Below are 16682 nucleotides of genomic sequence, written 5' to 3'. Positions count from 1 at the left end.
AGTCAGTCTGTTGGAGACAGTATATCGCACTTTGGCATTCTGCTTGGTCCTTTACATGGGCTGTGGTAGGGTGAGCTCTAGGATAACTCTATGATCTCCCACCCCTGGTTTTGCTCCCAAGATTATATGTTACATGATAAAAAGATTTCTCAGATGTAATTAAGGTAAATAATCTATCAAACAACATAGGGCTATATTATCTGGGTGAAACTAACCTAACATTAGCCCTAAAGGATCAAGTGTTTTTTGGCTGGCAGCAGAAAAAGAAGTCACAAATAGTATTTAGAAGCAAAAGAATTTGATGCCATTTGACTGTCTTGAAGATGGAGAGGACAATGAATGAAAATTAGAGAATGGCTTCCAAAACTGAGAGTGATCCCTAGCCAGTAGCCAGCAAGGAAACGGGGAGCTCAGTCCTACTAGTAAACAAACTGCAGGGAAGAGCCTGGGCTGACTCTTACCTTGATTTCAGCCATGTGAAACCCTAAGCAGCGAACCTGGCCAAGCTCACCCAACCTTCTGATCTACAGAACAGTGAGGTAATAAATGGGTGTTATTGTAAGTCACTAAATTTTTTTTTTGTATTTTTCTGAAGTTGGAAACGGGTAGGCAGTCAGACAGACTCCCGCATGCGCCCAACCAGGATCCACCCGGCATGCCCACCAGGGGGCGATGCTCTGCCCATCTGGGGCGTCGCTCTGTTGCAACCAGAGCCATTCTAGCGCCTGAGGCAGAGGCCATGGAGCCATCCTCAGTGCCCAGGCCAACTTTGCTCCAATGGAGCCTCGGCTACAGGAGGGGAAGAGAGAGACAGAGAGGAAGGAGAGGGGGAGGGGTGGAGAAGCAGATGGGCGCTTGTCCTGTGTGCCCTGGCCAGGAATCAAACCCAGGACTCCTGCACGCCAGGCCGACGCTCTACCACTGAGCCAACCGGCCAGGGCCGTAAGCCACTAAATTTGAGGTAACTTTTCTCCCACAATGGAAAACTAACCCACAAATTAGCATTCTTCACCAGGCCCAAGCCAACTTGTTGTATTGGAAGCTTTCCAGCAACTTTTTGCAAAGTAAAAAATGTAAAACCCTGGCACCTACTTCTAAATCAATTAATTTATGAAACATTTTTCTTTTGTAGAATGCTCATGGTAGGACAATGTAAAAAATGTAATGAGCATCTACAAAAATAAGTTTTGATTGTTGAATTCTACTAAACTTTGGGTCTGCCTATGTGAAAGAAAATTTAAAAAATTTTGTTTTGAAAATTAAATTTTTTCAACATTTCATATGCAGTGATTAAAAAACAAGTGTCTGTTTTTCACTGCTATGGTCTTTATAAAGACCTTGGCTTAAAGTTTCAAAAAACAAAAGAACAACTAAAGTTCTAGAATAGGCCCTGGCCTGGCATGCTAGAGGTTTGACCCTCCCATCACAGAACATATGAGATGTGATCAGTGAGTACCCAATTAAATGGAACAACTAAATAAAACAATGAGTTGATGTTTCTCTCTCTCTTTCAAATCAATGGAATAAAAAAAGGCAGTAGGATAACTTTGCTATATCTTTTTTTTTTTTTTTTTCTTCATTTTTCTGAAGCTGGAAACAGGGAGAGACAGTCAGACACTCCCGCATGCGCCCGACCGGGATCCACCCGGCACGCCCACCAGGGGCGACGCTCTGCCCACCAGGGGGCGATGCTCTGCCCATCCTGGGCGTCGCCATGTTGCGACCAGAGCCACTCTAGTGCCTGAGGCAGAGGCCACAGAGCCATCCCCAGCGCCCGGGCCATCTTTGCTCCAATGGAGCCTTGGCTGCGGGAGGGGAAGAGAGACAGAGAGGAAAGCGCGGCGGAGGGGTGGAGAAGCAAACGGGCGCTTCTCCTGTGTGCCCTGGCTGGGAATCGAACCCGGGTCCTCCGCACGCTAGGCCGACGCTCTACCGCTGAGCCAACCGGCCAGGGCTGCTATATTTTTTAACTGAATTTTTATATAGAATAATTTGAGTCAGTACATAAGCAATTTGCTTTGTCACATAAAGGGGGTCTTCAGGTTATGACACAGTTCCATTCCTACGACAGTGACATAACCCAAATTTTGGTGTAAGTTGAAACATACCTTAGCTTAAGTCACTTGCCTATCTTTTTTTTTTTCTTTTCTTTTTTTTTGTATTTTTCTGAAGCTGGAAACGGGGAGAGACAGTCAGACAGACTCCTGCATGCGCCCGACTGGGATCCGCCCGACTGGGATCCACCCGGCACACCCACCAGGGGCGATGCTCTGCCCACCAGGGGGCGATGCTCTGCCCCTCCAGGGTGTCGCTCTGCCGCGACCAGAGCCACTCTAGCGCCTGGGGCAGAGGCCAAGGAGCCATCCCCAGTGCCCGGGCCATCTTTGCTCCAATGGAGCCTCGGCTGCGGGAGGGGAAGAGAGAGACAGAGAGGAAGGAGAGGGTGAGGGTGGAGAAGCAAATGGGCGCTTCTCCTATGCGCCCTGGCCGGGAATCAAACCCGGGTCCCCCGCACGCCAGGCCGACGCTCGACCGCTGAGCCAACCGGCCAGGGCCCACTTGCCTATCTTAACACAGTTGTAAAATCATAATCTAGAACATAAAAACACAACTAAGCCAGTGAAAAACAAAAAAGATATAAATATACTGTACTGTACACTGTACTGTAGTAACAGAAAAAATGTCAAAAAATGAGTGCAAAAAAAGAGTCCTTACCTTTATTCCTTTATCCCTGGAAGGGGCATCGCAAGGTGGGAGAGAGTGACCTATTGGGAGGAGGCAGCTGGAGAGGCAGGAGAACCTGCAGGAGGTGCTGGAGATACCGGGTCAGGTGAATCAGGATTGCCTAAGGAACATGCAGGAGACGCTGGAGATGATTCTACCTGTACTAACTTTTTATGGGAGTGAGTGCCGTAAACTCAAAACATCATATGTCAAGACTGTTGTAACCCGAGTACCCCCTGTACCTGAATTTAGGGGAAATCACAGCTATTTCTGAAATAAATAAAACTTCAGTACATATACTTCAGTAAGCACTGTTATAAAAGGCCAGTGTAAATGGCACACAAAAATCACATATTAAGTGAATTCCCAATTATGAAGTAGGTACAGGGAGATCCAGGCTTTAGGGATTCACTCTTTGGAAAAACATCTTTAAAGAACTATTTAAGACTTCAGCTTCAGGCTCGGAAATGCTCGACACAGCTCTGAGATGATTTCTGGAGCCACCTGCAAGGAGGGCAGGTGTCCTTGCTGGAGATGAACACCTGGTCCTCCTTTGAGAAGGATCGTTCTCAGTGTCCTCACACGCTCACATAAGCCAGTTCTACCTGCCTCTGTCTGCCAGGCAGAGGTGTGTTTTACAGGTACTAGGAAAGCTGTGGGGCCTCCGAGGTCCTACAATCCTAATGACCTCTTTGAGAAGCAAGCATTTCTGAATTGACATTGATTTCGTCAACTAAGAAACCTGACAAAGAGAGGAAAGGGTGGCTAACCCTGAATGGCCATGAAGGCTCTACGGCTCCCCTGTGAAGTCAGCTGAAACCTCTATTGCAAATGAATTGAAAGAAAGCTGCTCCCTCTGCCCAATCCTGCTTAGTTTTTCCTCTTACTGGTGGTTCCCAATAACTCCTGCATAAGCTCTCTGCTTCAGGCTGTTGTTGTTGTTTTCCAGGGAGGGGTAGCTGAGGGAGAGATGGAATAGAGGGAAATGACCTTTGACATCAGGTATATATATATATATATATATATATATATATATATATATATATATATATATATATATATATATATATATATATATATTAATATAACTATTATGTCTAAACCCCTAAATCTATTTTTACTACTTCTATTTTTCCAGCACTGGTCTTCGTTTCAATTGTTGGGAGCAGTGCCTCAAAACTAAAAACGTGAACGGGCCTCTGCCTAGGATCATATTTTAAAGATGCGAAAGGGCTGACTCGAGTCCACTGGCAGTCGTTGGTTCATGACATGATACATCACCGTCTTCTACACGGGCTGGGTGGGAAGGGGCAGAACTGAGCTAAGCTGTGCGTTTTGTTGAGTCAAGGAGTTGGTTGTGGAATAGAGAGGAACAGGGAAGAGGTCATAACTGAGGTTTCATGAAATTGAGATCAGTGTTCCGGAAACATTTTGTAAACAGCTTTACTGAGGGAGATGCAAATGCAAATAAGAGCAGTACAGCTGCTGATTGATCTTCACTCTGCAGAGGTCTGGAGAGGCGCTTCCTTAGCACAGACGGCGAGTGATCTGGTTGCTATGGCAGCAGTTGTAGTCCCGTACTGCAGACTCCAAATAAAAAGCACTCCTCTGAATTTCATTCTCTCTCTCTCTCTCTCTCTCTCTCTCTCTTTTTGTATTTTGAAATATGCTTTTGAACTAAAATATTCGGACTGGTAGCCTTTGTTTGGTATGCAGCATAGCAATACCCTTTCCTTCTTTTATCTTTCCTACGCATAGAAAACCAATGCTTCAGTACTCGCAATTTGTGTAGAATTTTAAAAAGAGGGTTTTATGTAGCTGTGGCCAATTAGATGAACATGACGATGTCACAATATTAAGCAGCTACTTAGCAGTCTAGATAATTGACTTTTTATTAAATATTTTGTTTAAATAACTCATCTTAAATCAGAAAGTAGAAATTAGAATGATTATAAATCAATTTGATGTCTGGTTCTTGTGTGGATAGGCAGATTCGTAAGTACAGATGCTTTTAAGAGTTTTCTTGAAGGGGATAATAATAGTTATAATTACCATTTATTGAGGCTTACTCTGTTTCAGGTACTTTGCTAAGCACTTTCATAATTTTAATTCTAGAGATAACTTTATCAGATAGTTGTTAAGTCTGCATTTTACAGATGCTAATTTGGCAGATATACCATTTTTGGTGGGATTATGTGAAAAGTTTATGTAACACAATATCCACCTGGTTTACTATCAGTGCTGTACCTTTGGGGTCAGCTTCCCCGGGGAGGACGTAACCTACAGAGGTTTGACTTTTTTTTTTTTTGGTTTGACATTTTTAAGCAACAGATTTTTGAAGAGGGAGCTGTGTTTAAGATTCAGAATAATGCTTTTTCTTTAAATATAAGTGTGCTAGATGCTTATTATTATTTTTAAATGAAAATTAATGTGATTCAGCAGACATTCACACAGCCTCAACAATGCTGACAGGCAGTGATACTACAAAATCTTGAGATGGTGCTTTTTTTTTTGGAATAATAAACGGCTTTATTGAGTACAGAGCGCACACCCCACCCAGCAAGGTTCCCTGGCCCCGAGGAAAGAAAGAGAGATGGAGGTGAAAGATGGAGGTCAGGGAAGTTGCAAATATTAAACCGCGTGGGAGATATTTAAAGGGTCCCTCTAGGGAAGTGGAGCTACTATGACGTGGTGAAATTTCACTGGCTGGGAGACGATCGCTTCTTTCCAAATGGTTCCTGGGAAGCTTCCTTTGGCGGGCTTGATTGTGGGCGGTCCTAGCCAAAGTGGGCGGGTCTGAGTTACCCACGTGACCATCCCTCATCCACCGACCTTACATTCTGACCTTTTGTGTTAAATAGAAAAAGGGGCATCGTTTATTCGTCTGGCTACTTCCTGCTGAATAGGAGCGTCATGGGGAGGGGGAGATTGGAAGGTGGTGGCTTTGAGGGGTGTCAGGAGGAACATCTGTGTGGTCGTGATTGGAGAAACTTTACAGATGCGGTCCTGTAAGGATTTAAAAATAAGAGAGGAGTAATAGGGGAATTTGCAGGGTCCAGCCTTTTGGTGAGCTGGAGATGGATGAAGTCCAGTGGTTCCGACTGCCAGTGGTCCTATAAGGAGGCAAGCTTGAGGCAGAACTGCATGTCAGGAGTGGCGTAAAAAGGAGAAAGGAAGGGGTCCCATCCATTCCCATAACCGAAACCTGTGAGGGAACTAGAGGTCCAGAGTATAAAGGCAAAAACAGAGAAGGCAGCCCCCATGTCCACAAGAAATGAGATCGACTGACTTACCCACTGGTGCAGAACCCTGGGTTCTCCGAGTCCAGGCCGTGTCCTAGGAGTTCGAGCGATGCACCCACCTGGCTGGATTGGCCTTCCATTTGGGCGGCTTGTCCTCCACGTAGAGGTGCTGAGGAAAAAACTTGTTGCCCAAAGGGGCAATCACTCTGCCAGTGACTGGGCTGCTTGCAGTCAGGGCAGGGCTCAGTGGGCAGCCACCGGCAGGGGCCCTGCTGGGACCAGTGGTCCAGCTTGCCACACTTAAAGCAAGCTGCTGGTGGCTCTGCTGGTCACAGGGTTGCCACAAGAGTTGGGGTTTGGAGCGTTACCTTCTGCTGCATGGGGGCCTGGCGAAACAGCCTGTTTCTACTAGTTGGGACCATTAAAAACTTTAAATGCCATGTTCACAGGTTCCAGATAGGGGTTTGGGGGATTGGGAATAAGAGGAGGGGGAGCTCATGCGGAGCCTGGCATCCAGATCTGGCAGGAAACGCTGAAGCCAAAGGCAGGACAGGGCAGGAACTTCCTGTAAGAAAATTGGGGTTGGATGTCCTGAAAACTGGTGTAAGAGCCAATGCCAGGCTGAGGAAGGCCTGACGGAGGCAGGACTAGAGAACACAGTGAAGGGAGGGGCCCCTGGCCAGCAGGGGAGGAGAAAGAAAAGGTAGTAGATGGCGAATAAGAAACAGGTTTTTGAGAAGGAAGGGGAGAGAGAGTTGGGAGTCCGTGGAGAAGGAAAGATTAGGAGTGGAGGTTTTAGGTGAGGTTTCTCTGGCCAGAAAAATGCCTGTGTGGTAGAACAGGCAGCACAGAGATTAAGGACAGGTGCGCGAATAATTACAAGCCGTGAATGTAAGAGGTCTCCAATCAGTTCCCAGCTTTTTTGGCGATAGTTAAATTGGTGAGGGTGTTAACACCGAAAGTCCCTTCAGGAGACTAATTGAGTGGGTTCTGTGGCCTGGCCACAGCGGAGAAGAAGAACAGTTTCTTCTTCCTTAGGGAGGGAGACTCCCGCGCCCCAACAGCCGCACTCAGTTCTCGGAGTGGTCAGACCTGAGCATTAGCGTCCTAAAAACTCAAGGTTCAGCCACGGATGAAAGTGGATGTGCGTGGGGAGGTCTCCACAAGCACATGCTCACTCGGATGGAAAAGAGTTCCCTGACGTAGCTACGGTTTCTGACAGGGAGTCTCGGAGGAAAGAACTGAGAGGAAAGCTGGAGGCAGGGGATTTACTGCACCGTGCGCCGAAGTGGGTGTAAGTCGGAGATCCTGGTTCTTTCTCGGAGGGGAGGGGAAAGGAGCGGTCCTTGCAGACTTCTAACTCCTTCTGGGTTTTCGGCACCAAAAATGTAAGGTATTTTTCCCCGCCGAGAAGGAAGGAAGAGGGCTCGGAGCCACAAAGTGTGAAATAATAAATGGCTTTATTGAGTACAGAGCGCACACCCCACCCGGCAAGGTTCCCTGGCCCCAAGGAAAGAAAGAGAGATGGAGGTGAAAGATGGAGGTCAGGGAAGTTGCCTTGAGATGGTGCCTTTTAAAAATATTTTTTATTATTAATTTTTGAGAGAGAGAAAGAGAGGAACATGCATCTATTTTTGTATGTGCCCTGACCGGGGTCCAAACCAGCAATCCCTGCACTGAAGAATGATGCTTTAACCAATGGAGCCATTCGGCCAGGGCTTGAGATGATGCTTTAAGTCCCTTGCTCTGGTCTTCAAAGGCCTGTTTGTTCCTTTTTAAAAAAATGCCTTTATTGAGCTATAATTCACAAACCATACAATTAATCCATAAAGAGTGTACGATCAAATGATTTTTAGTATATTCACAGGTACATTTGCTTTTTTGTTGTTGTTGAGTTGTAGAAGTTTATAAAATATATTCTAGATATAAAAATCTTTTATCAGATATATGAAAATATACGATCAGATATATTTTTTATCATTCTGGTTTTTTTTTCTCTCTGTTGATTGTGTTCTTTGATGCACAGAAGTTTTAAATTAATGTAATCCAATTTATGTATCTTTTTTTTGTTGTCTGTGGTTGTGTGTCATATATCATAGAAATCAATGCCGAATCCCATGTCATGAAACTTTCTCGTTTTCTTCTATGAACACTTACATTGAGTAATTTGATATATCTTGAGTTAATTTTTGTGTATGAGTGAGATAAGAATCCAACTTCATTCATTTGCATCTGGCCATCCAGTTGTCTCATGACCATTTGTCAACAATACAAGAGCAACTTTGTTGAAAGTCAATTAACTTTAAATGTATGGGTTTATTTCTGGAATCTCACTTCTATTCCATTGTTCTATAAGTCTACCTTTATGCCAATATCACACTTTCATTGTTATAATTACTCTGTAGTAAGTTTTGAAATAAAGAAGTGTGAGTCCTCCAACTTTGTTCTATTTCAAGATTGTTTTGGATAGTTTAAGTCTCATGCATTATATGAATTTGTTGTATTCTTACTCTTGCCCAGAGTGGTCTAGCTTGATCAAGAGAACTCATTGCCAGAGCTCCAATGTTATAGCTCTTTCTTTCTCTTCTTTTCTCCTTCCTTCCTTCCTTCCTTCCTTCCTTCCTTCCTTCCTTCCTTCCTTCCTTCCTTCCTTCCTTCCTTCCTTTTTTGTGAGAGGAGAGGAGATAGTGAGGCAGACTCCCGCATGTGCCTGGACCAGGATCCACCTGACCACCCTATCTGGGGCTGATGCTTGAGTACTGAGCTATTTTTAGTGCATGAGGCTGATGTGCTAGGTGACTGAGCTATCCTCAGTGCCTGGGGCCATGCTTGAACCAATTGAGCCACTGGCTACAGGAAGGGAAGAGGGAGAGAAGAGAGAGAAAGAGGGGGAAAAAGCATATGGTCACTTCTCCTGCATGCCCTGACCAGGAATCAAACCCGGGGGCAGGGGGACATCCATACTCCAGGTCAATGCTCTATCCACTAAGCCACCAGCCAGGGCCAACAGTTTTTACCTTTGTTGTGGACTGAGTTTTCCCCCCAAATTTGTGTGTTGAAGTCATTACTCACAATGTGACTGTATTGGGAGACACGGCCTTTCAAAGAGTTTATTTAAGGTAAAATGAGGTCATATGGGTGGGCCCTAATCTGATAGGATTGGTGTTGTATGAGACAGAGAAAGAGACACTAGAACTCACTCTTTGTGTGTGTATAGAGAAAAGGTTGAGTGAGGACACAAAGAGAAGGTGCCTTCTGAAAACTGAGGAGAGTGCCTCACCAGAAACCAACACTGATAGTGCCTTGATCTTGGACTTTGTGTCTCCAAAACTGTGAGAAAATAAATTTCCATTGTTGAAACCACCCAGTAGTCTGTTAAGGTAGCCCAAGCAAATTAATACAACCTCTGAAAGTAGACATAACCATCCTACTTCTTAAGATCTGCTTCCCAGGCACCCTGCTGCACAGCACTGAGTCCTCCCCTCCCAGAGCACGTCATATCACCGAAGCTCATTATTTAGATTAGGGATTTCTCTATCACTCTCGGTGTTGTACATTCTGTGGGTTTGAAATAAAGAAGTGTGAGTCCTCCACCTTTGTTCTATTTCAAGATTGTTTGGGTAGTTTAAGTCTCATGCATTATATGAGTTTGTTGGTATTCTTACTCTTCCCCACAGTGGTCCGGCTTGATCAAGAGAACTCATTGCTAGAGCTCCAATGTTATAGCTCTTTCTCTTCTCTTCTCTTCTCTTCTCTTCTCTTCTCTTCTCTTCTCTTCTTTCTTTCTTTCTTTCTTTCTTTCTTTCTTTCTTTCTTTCTTTCTTTCTTTCTTTCTTTTTTAGTGTATAATGACATGTATCCGTCATTACAGGATCATACAGAGTATCTTCACTGCCCTGTCAAATTCTCTGTGCTCCTCTTGTTTATTTCCTCCCCTCACCTCAGCTGCCTCCAGTGTTTGGTCATCACTGGTCTTTACTGTCTCCACTGTTTTGCCTTTTCTCAAATGTCAGGGAAGTAGTTGGAATCATAGAGACTAGGAAGTAGTCTTTTCAGATTGCTTCGTTACACTGAGTAATATTAATTTAATTTTCCTCTGTTGTGGCTTGATTCTTTATTTCTTTATGTTGCTGAACATGTACCACAGTTTATCCATTCACCAACTGAAGGACATCTTGGTTGCTTCAAAGTTTGGGCAATTGTGAATAAAGCTTTTCTAAACATCTGTGCCCAGGGTTTGTTTTTTGTGGACATAAGGTTTTTACTCATTTGGGTAAATACTAAGGAGTACAACTGTTGGATATAGCAAGAGTATTTTTAGTTTTGTTTTTTTTTGTTTGTTTTTTTTTTTTTTTTACAGAGACAGAGAGAGAGAGTCAGAGAGAGGGATAGACAGGGACAGACAGACAGGAACAAAGAGATGAGAAGCATCAATCATTAGTTTTTCGTTGTGCATTGAAACACCTTGGTTGTTCATTGATTGCTTTCTCATATGTGCCTTGACCGTGGGCCTTCAGCAGACCAAGTAACCCCTTGCTCGAGCCAGTGACCTTGGGTCCAAGCTGGTGAGCTTTTTTTTCTTTTTTCTTTTTGTATTTTTCTGAAGCTGGAAACGCGGAGAGATAGTCAGAAAGACTCCCGCATGCGCCCGACAGGGATCCACCCCGCACGCCCACCAGGGGCGAAGATCTGCCCACCAGGGGGCGATGCTCTGCCCCTCCGGGGCATTGCTCTGTTGCAATCAGAGCCACTCTAGCGCCTGGGGCAGAGGCCAAGGAGCCATCCCCAGCGCCCGGGCTATCTTTGCTCCAATGGAGCCTCGGCTGCGGGAGGGGAAGAGAGAGACAGAGAGGAAGGAGAGGGGGAGGGGTGGAGAAGCAGATGGGCGCTTCTCCTGTGTGCCCTGGCTGGGAATCGAACCTGGGACTTCTGCACGCCAGGCCGACGCTCTACCGCTGAGCCAACCGGCCAGGTCCTGGTGAGCTTTTTTGCTCAAACCAGATGAGTCCGTGCTCAAGCTGACAACCTTGAAGTTTCGAACCTGGATCCTCAGCATCCCAGTTCGACGCTCTATCCACTGCGCCACCGCCTGATCAGGTGAGTATTTTTAGTTTTGTGAGGAACTGCCAACTGTCTTCTAAAGCAGTAGTACTATGTTGCTTTCCCACCACTAATGAGTGAGAGGCCCTGTTGCCCCACATCCTTGTTGGCATTTGATGCTGTCAGTATTCTGGATTTTTGGCATTCTAATATGTAGGTCATGGTAATTCATTGTTATTTTAAGTTGTATTTCCTCCATAACATACCATATGAAGTGTCTTTTCATATGCTTATTTGCCATCTGTGTATCATCTTTGGTGAGGTGTCTGTTAAAGTATTTGGCCCATTTTTAAATTATGTTGTTTGTTTACTTGTTGCTGAGTTTTAAGAGTTCTTTTTATACTTTGAGTAACAGTCTTTAATAACATTGTCTTTTGCCAAGATTTTTTTCTATCAGTCTGGGGCTTGTCTTCTCATTCTCTTGACATTATCCAGCTTATCAGTTATTCCTTTCATGGATCATGCCTTTAGTGTTGTTGAGCTAAAAAGTCATCACCATACCCAGGGTCATCTAAATTTTCTCCTGTTATCATCTAGAAGTTTTATAGTTTTGTATTTTACATTTAGGTCTGTGATTCATTTTTGAGTTAATTTTTGTGAGGGACAGAGGTGGATTAAGGTCAGTTGAGGTCCCAGATGCAGAAGAAAGTATTAGGCTCCTTTATAAAAAGAGAGAGGGAAAATAAAAATATATGTTAACCATATTTTTAAATAAATAAAAATATTATGTACTATTAATGCTAAAATTGCACATATGAAACCAAACTTGGTATCATTAGAGAAAAGTGTAAAGTTGGGGTTTTGTGGGGCCCTTCAGAAGTTGGGGCCCAGGGCGCATGCCTGATGTGCCTGCTGTTAAATCCACCTCTGGTGAGGGATGTGAAGTCTGTGCCTAGACTGTCTTTGCTTTTCTGTATTGCCTTTGCTCATTGGTCAGAGATCATTTAACTATATTTATATATTGCTTTTATTGTTTTGAACAAACGGTGATCTGTTAGATCAATTTCATATAATAAAAATAAAGTTTTTTATTTTGCCTTCACTATTCCTTCTTCAATGTTCCCCCCTTCTTTATGTAAATCTGAGTTTCTGCCCTATATCATTTTCTTTCTCTCTATAAAAAAATTCTTTTAACATTTCTTACAAGACAGATCCTGACTGTGCGCGTAAGTCTTTAGTTCACCTTTACTTTTGAAGGAAATTTTTACAAAGTATTGAATTCCAGGTTGCTGGGGTTTTTTCTCTTTCAACACTTTAAATTTTACTCCATTCTCTTCTTGCTTGCATGGTTTCTAATCTTAATTTTTCTGTAGGTAAGCTGTCTTTTCCTTTGGTTTCTTTCAGGACTTTTGCTTTACCTCTAACTTTCTGTGGTTAAAAAATGATATGCGCCTGACCAGGCGGTGGCGCAGAGGATAGAGCGTTGGACTGGGATGCTGAGGACCCAGGTCCGAGACCCTGAGGTCGCCAGCTTGAGTGCGGGCTCATCTGGTTTGAGCAAAAGCTCACCAGCTTGGACCCAAGGTCGCTGGCTCAAGCAAGGGGTTACTCCGTCTGCTGAAGGCCCGTGGTCAAGGCACATATGAGAAAGCAATCAATGAAAAACTAAGGTGTCGCAATGCGTTATGAAAAACTAATGATTGATGCTTCTCATCTCTCTCCGTTCCTGTTTGTCTGTCCCTGTCTACCCCTCACTCTGACTCTCTCTCTCTGTCTCTGTAAAAAAAAAAAAAAAAAAAAAAAAAGATATGCTTCAATGTAGGGTTTAAAAATTAAAAAAAAATTAATTTATCTTGCTTGGTGTTCTCTGAACTTCCTGGGTCTTTGGTTTGAAGTTTGTTATTAATTTGGAGAAATTCTCAGCCATTATTGTTTTAAATATTTTTTCTGCTCCTTTCATTTTCCCCCTGTATTTCTGATATTCCATATATATTACACCTTTTGCAGCTGTCACACAGTCTTTGGATATTCTGTTGTAGGTTTTCTTTTTGTCATTTTTTTTCCTGTTCAGTTTTGCAAGTTTCTATTGAGATATCCTATAGCTCAGAGATTCTTTCCTCAGCCATATCCAGTCCACTAATAAGCCAATTAAAGGTGTTCTTTATCTCTGTTACTGTGATTTTGATCTCTAGCTCTTCCTTATAGTTCTTTCTTAGGATTTCTATCTTTCTGCTTACCTTACCTATTTATTCTTGTGTGCTGTCTACTTGATCCATGAGAGCTCATATAGCATGTTAATCGTAGTTATTTTAAGTTTTCAGTCTAATAATTCCAGCACCCCGTGCTCCATCTGGTTCTGATGTTAGCTCTGGCTCTTAGTATAATGTTTTTTGGCTGTTAGTATGCCTTGTCATTTTTTGTTTTTGTTGTTGTTGTTTGCAGAGACCAGCTCTGCAATTGGGTGTGCACGAGAGGAAGGTGCTGCGGGATTTAAGAAAAAACACACAAGACACAACATAGAGAAAAGATGGGTACAGGGGACTCCCAGCCTCTTGGACTGAGAGCCCAGATCTCCGCAGCCTCATCGTATTTACTTGTTTCTTTAATCAGCAAGCAAGTTAACAGAGCATAGGCTCAGGTGCTGAGAAGGATGATTAACTAAAACCTTGCAGGTATGCAGGAAATGGCTAAAAGGTTCAGATAAATAATTTTATCAGTGCTTCTGGGGCAGCGTTCTGTCCTCGCAGGACTTCGCGTTCCAAAGTCCGCGCCGAAGACTTGTGTCAGGGCAGCATTCCAATCTCAGGCCATTTTCCTACAGCTGTTAGCTGAACATCATGTACTGAGTAAAAGCAACCGCTATAAATAGGCCTTTAGTAATGTGGTGTAGGGTGGGGGTAGAGTGTTCTATGGTCCTATGATGAAGTCTCAGTATTTTAGGAGTACTGTGCCTTTCAGCTATGAACTCTACAAGTGTTCTCAATTTTTCTACCCATGTTAAGTGGAACTGGATGGCTAGAGCTGGCTGGAGTTGATAACATCCTTGCAGGTTAGGCTTTGGTTGACTAATTTCTCCTGAAGGCAGGCCTTGTTAAGAAGAATAAAGTGCTCTGGTATGTTTCAAAACGGCTTCTTTTTCCCTTCCCCTGGTGGAAGCACGGGGAGATTTCTGTCTGATATTTACTGTGAGAATCTGTTTTGAGTTCTTTTGTGTGTGTGACAGAGACAGAGAGAGAGAGAGAAAGAGAGAGAGACAGAGAGAGGGACAGATAGGAAGGGAGAGAGATGAGAAGCATCAGTTCTTCCTTGCGGCTCCTTAGTCTCCTTAGTTGTTCATCGATTGCTTTCTCATATCTTGACTGGGGTGGGAGGTGCCAGCAGAACGAGTGACCCTTTGCTTGAGCCAGTGACCTAGGGCTTCAAACCAGTGACCTTGGACTCAAGCCAATGACCATAGGGTCATGTCTATGATCTCACTCTCAAGCCGGCGACCCTGTGCTCAAGCTGGTGAACCTGCACTCAAGCCAGCAACCTCAGAGTTTTGAACCTGGGCCCTCTGCGTCCCAGTCCGACGCTCCATCCACTGTACCACTGCCTGGTCAGGCCTGTTTGAGATCTTGGACGCAAATCTCACAATGGTTTGGGACTCCCCTATGACTGAGTGCCCTGGAGTTTTTAACTCTGTGTTGTCCATGCTGAGCCTCCAGAAATGATCAATTACAGTTTAGGTTTTCCTACCCTGCTACTGGTTCCCGTGGTGGTTTCTGCTCATGAGTCCACTCTGAGCTGGGTAAATTGAGTATTATGGAGTTAGAATTATAACTAAGTTGTTAGTCTCCATCTTTGCCTGTCCAGCTCTCCAATCTTGGGGGCGTGGTTTGCCCTCTGCCCACCCCTTCTCGTGTGGATCCAAGAAAAGTTGCTGAGTTTTCAGTCTTTAGAGCTTTTCACTAGGCGTTAGGATGGAGTGGTGACTTCCAAGCTCCTTCCATGCATCAATATCAATATCACCAGAATCCAAAAAACTTGAGTGTGAATCTTTTCCTACTTAGAATTCAGTAGTGAGATTTTCCCCATATAATTTATAATAAAAGGCCAAGAACACTCAGACAAGTAAATTTTGCTTTGAGTACTTTGAAGTGTATCTTACCCTGTTTTCTGTTGTTTCATCTTGTTGTTAGCTTTTCTAATTTGGTGTAAGCAACAACAGCAACAATAAAAATTGATGCTGAAAGTTACTAAGTAAAGCCTGCTAAAGTGGCACCTGGGTACTGTTGCCATGGGGACAGGATATAGGAAAGGAATGAATGAAGCTTGAAATGCTAGAAAGAAAATAAGTGAGTTGTTCTTCAGAAAACTTGTGATTAAAAACTTAAACTTGTGCATTTGGTTGCTGTTTTTTTTTTCTTTTTCTTTTTTTTTGCATTTTTCTGAAGCTGGAAACAGGGAGAGACAGTCAGACAGACTCCCGCATGCGCCCGACCGGGATCCACCCTGGGCACGCCCACCATGGGGCGACGCTCTGCCCACCAGGGGGCGATGCTCTGCCCATCCTGGGCGTCACCATGTTGTGACCAGAGCCACTCTAGTGCCTGGGGCAGAGGCCACAGAGCCATCCCCAGCGCCCGGGCCATCTTTGCTCCAATGAAGCCTTGGCTGCGGGAGGGGAAGAGAGAGACAGAGAGGAAGGCACGGCGGAGGGGTGGAGAAGCAAATGGGCGCTTCTCCTGTGTGCCCTGGCCAGGAATCGAACCCGGGTCCTCCACACGCTAGGCCGACACTCTACCGCTGAGCCAACCGGCCAGGGCTCTTTTTCTTTTTTAACAAAACAAACAAACAAAGAATCAGTAGCACCAACAAAGAACATTACAGAATTCTTAAATGGCTTCAGCTCAAATGACTTTTGATTTGTGTGTGCTCCTTTTGATTTGTGTGATTGTGATAATTATCGAGATTTCTTTGTAAGCAATGTGCCTGGGTGACATGACATCTGACGTGATTGCAGATTAGCATTCCCCAACCTCCTCATCTTCTACTACTCTGAAGAAAATTGCTTTACCTGATCTTTATTCAAATACTATGTATTATTAAGACAAAGGGGATTTTGCATGCAAGCCTGTAGCTGGCACAAGAAACATGTTCATTCCATCAGAAAACACATCTGTGTTTTCCCCTTGCGATTTCTCTGTTCCACAGCATTCCTTGCCTGTCTTGTGTTGTTTGTTTTGACTGAAGCAAATGGAAGCAAATGGGCAGTGGAAGGTCACTGAGCTGGTTAAATTGGGCATTTTGGGGTTAGAATTATAACTTTATCACTGCCACTGGACACCTTATTTGAATATGACAAAGAAAAATGCTGACATAAATAATGCACAATTTTCAGCTCCTACCTTCCAAAGAGGAAGAGTCCTTTATTCATCACAACTAGTGGAGTTGGTGCTTTGCAGATCAGCAAACAGGTGGAGCTGTGGGAACTGGATGTGGTTGAGGGCTGTCAAAATTAATTGACATTTGAAAAAAATAAATAATATTCTTCAAAAATAATAGGGTATCTAGAAGAGAGGAGTAAGGGAGAAAGCTAAAGTAAGCTGATGTGGGGAGAAGGGAAATGCAGAGGAGAGGATTTCTTCAAACCAACTTTATTGAAGTATCCTTTACATACATTAGAACACACCT

Source organism: Saccopteryx leptura, chromosome 11, assembly GCF_036850995.1.
Source record: "Saccopteryx leptura isolate mSacLep1 chromosome 11, mSacLep1_pri_phased_curated, whole genome shotgun sequence".
NCBI classification, from domain to species: domain Eukaryota; kingdom Metazoa; phylum Chordata; class Mammalia; order Chiroptera; family Emballonuridae; genus Saccopteryx; species Saccopteryx leptura.
The sequence above is the reverse complement of the archived record's forward strand: the minus strand, read 5'-3'. Positions refer to the sequence as shown.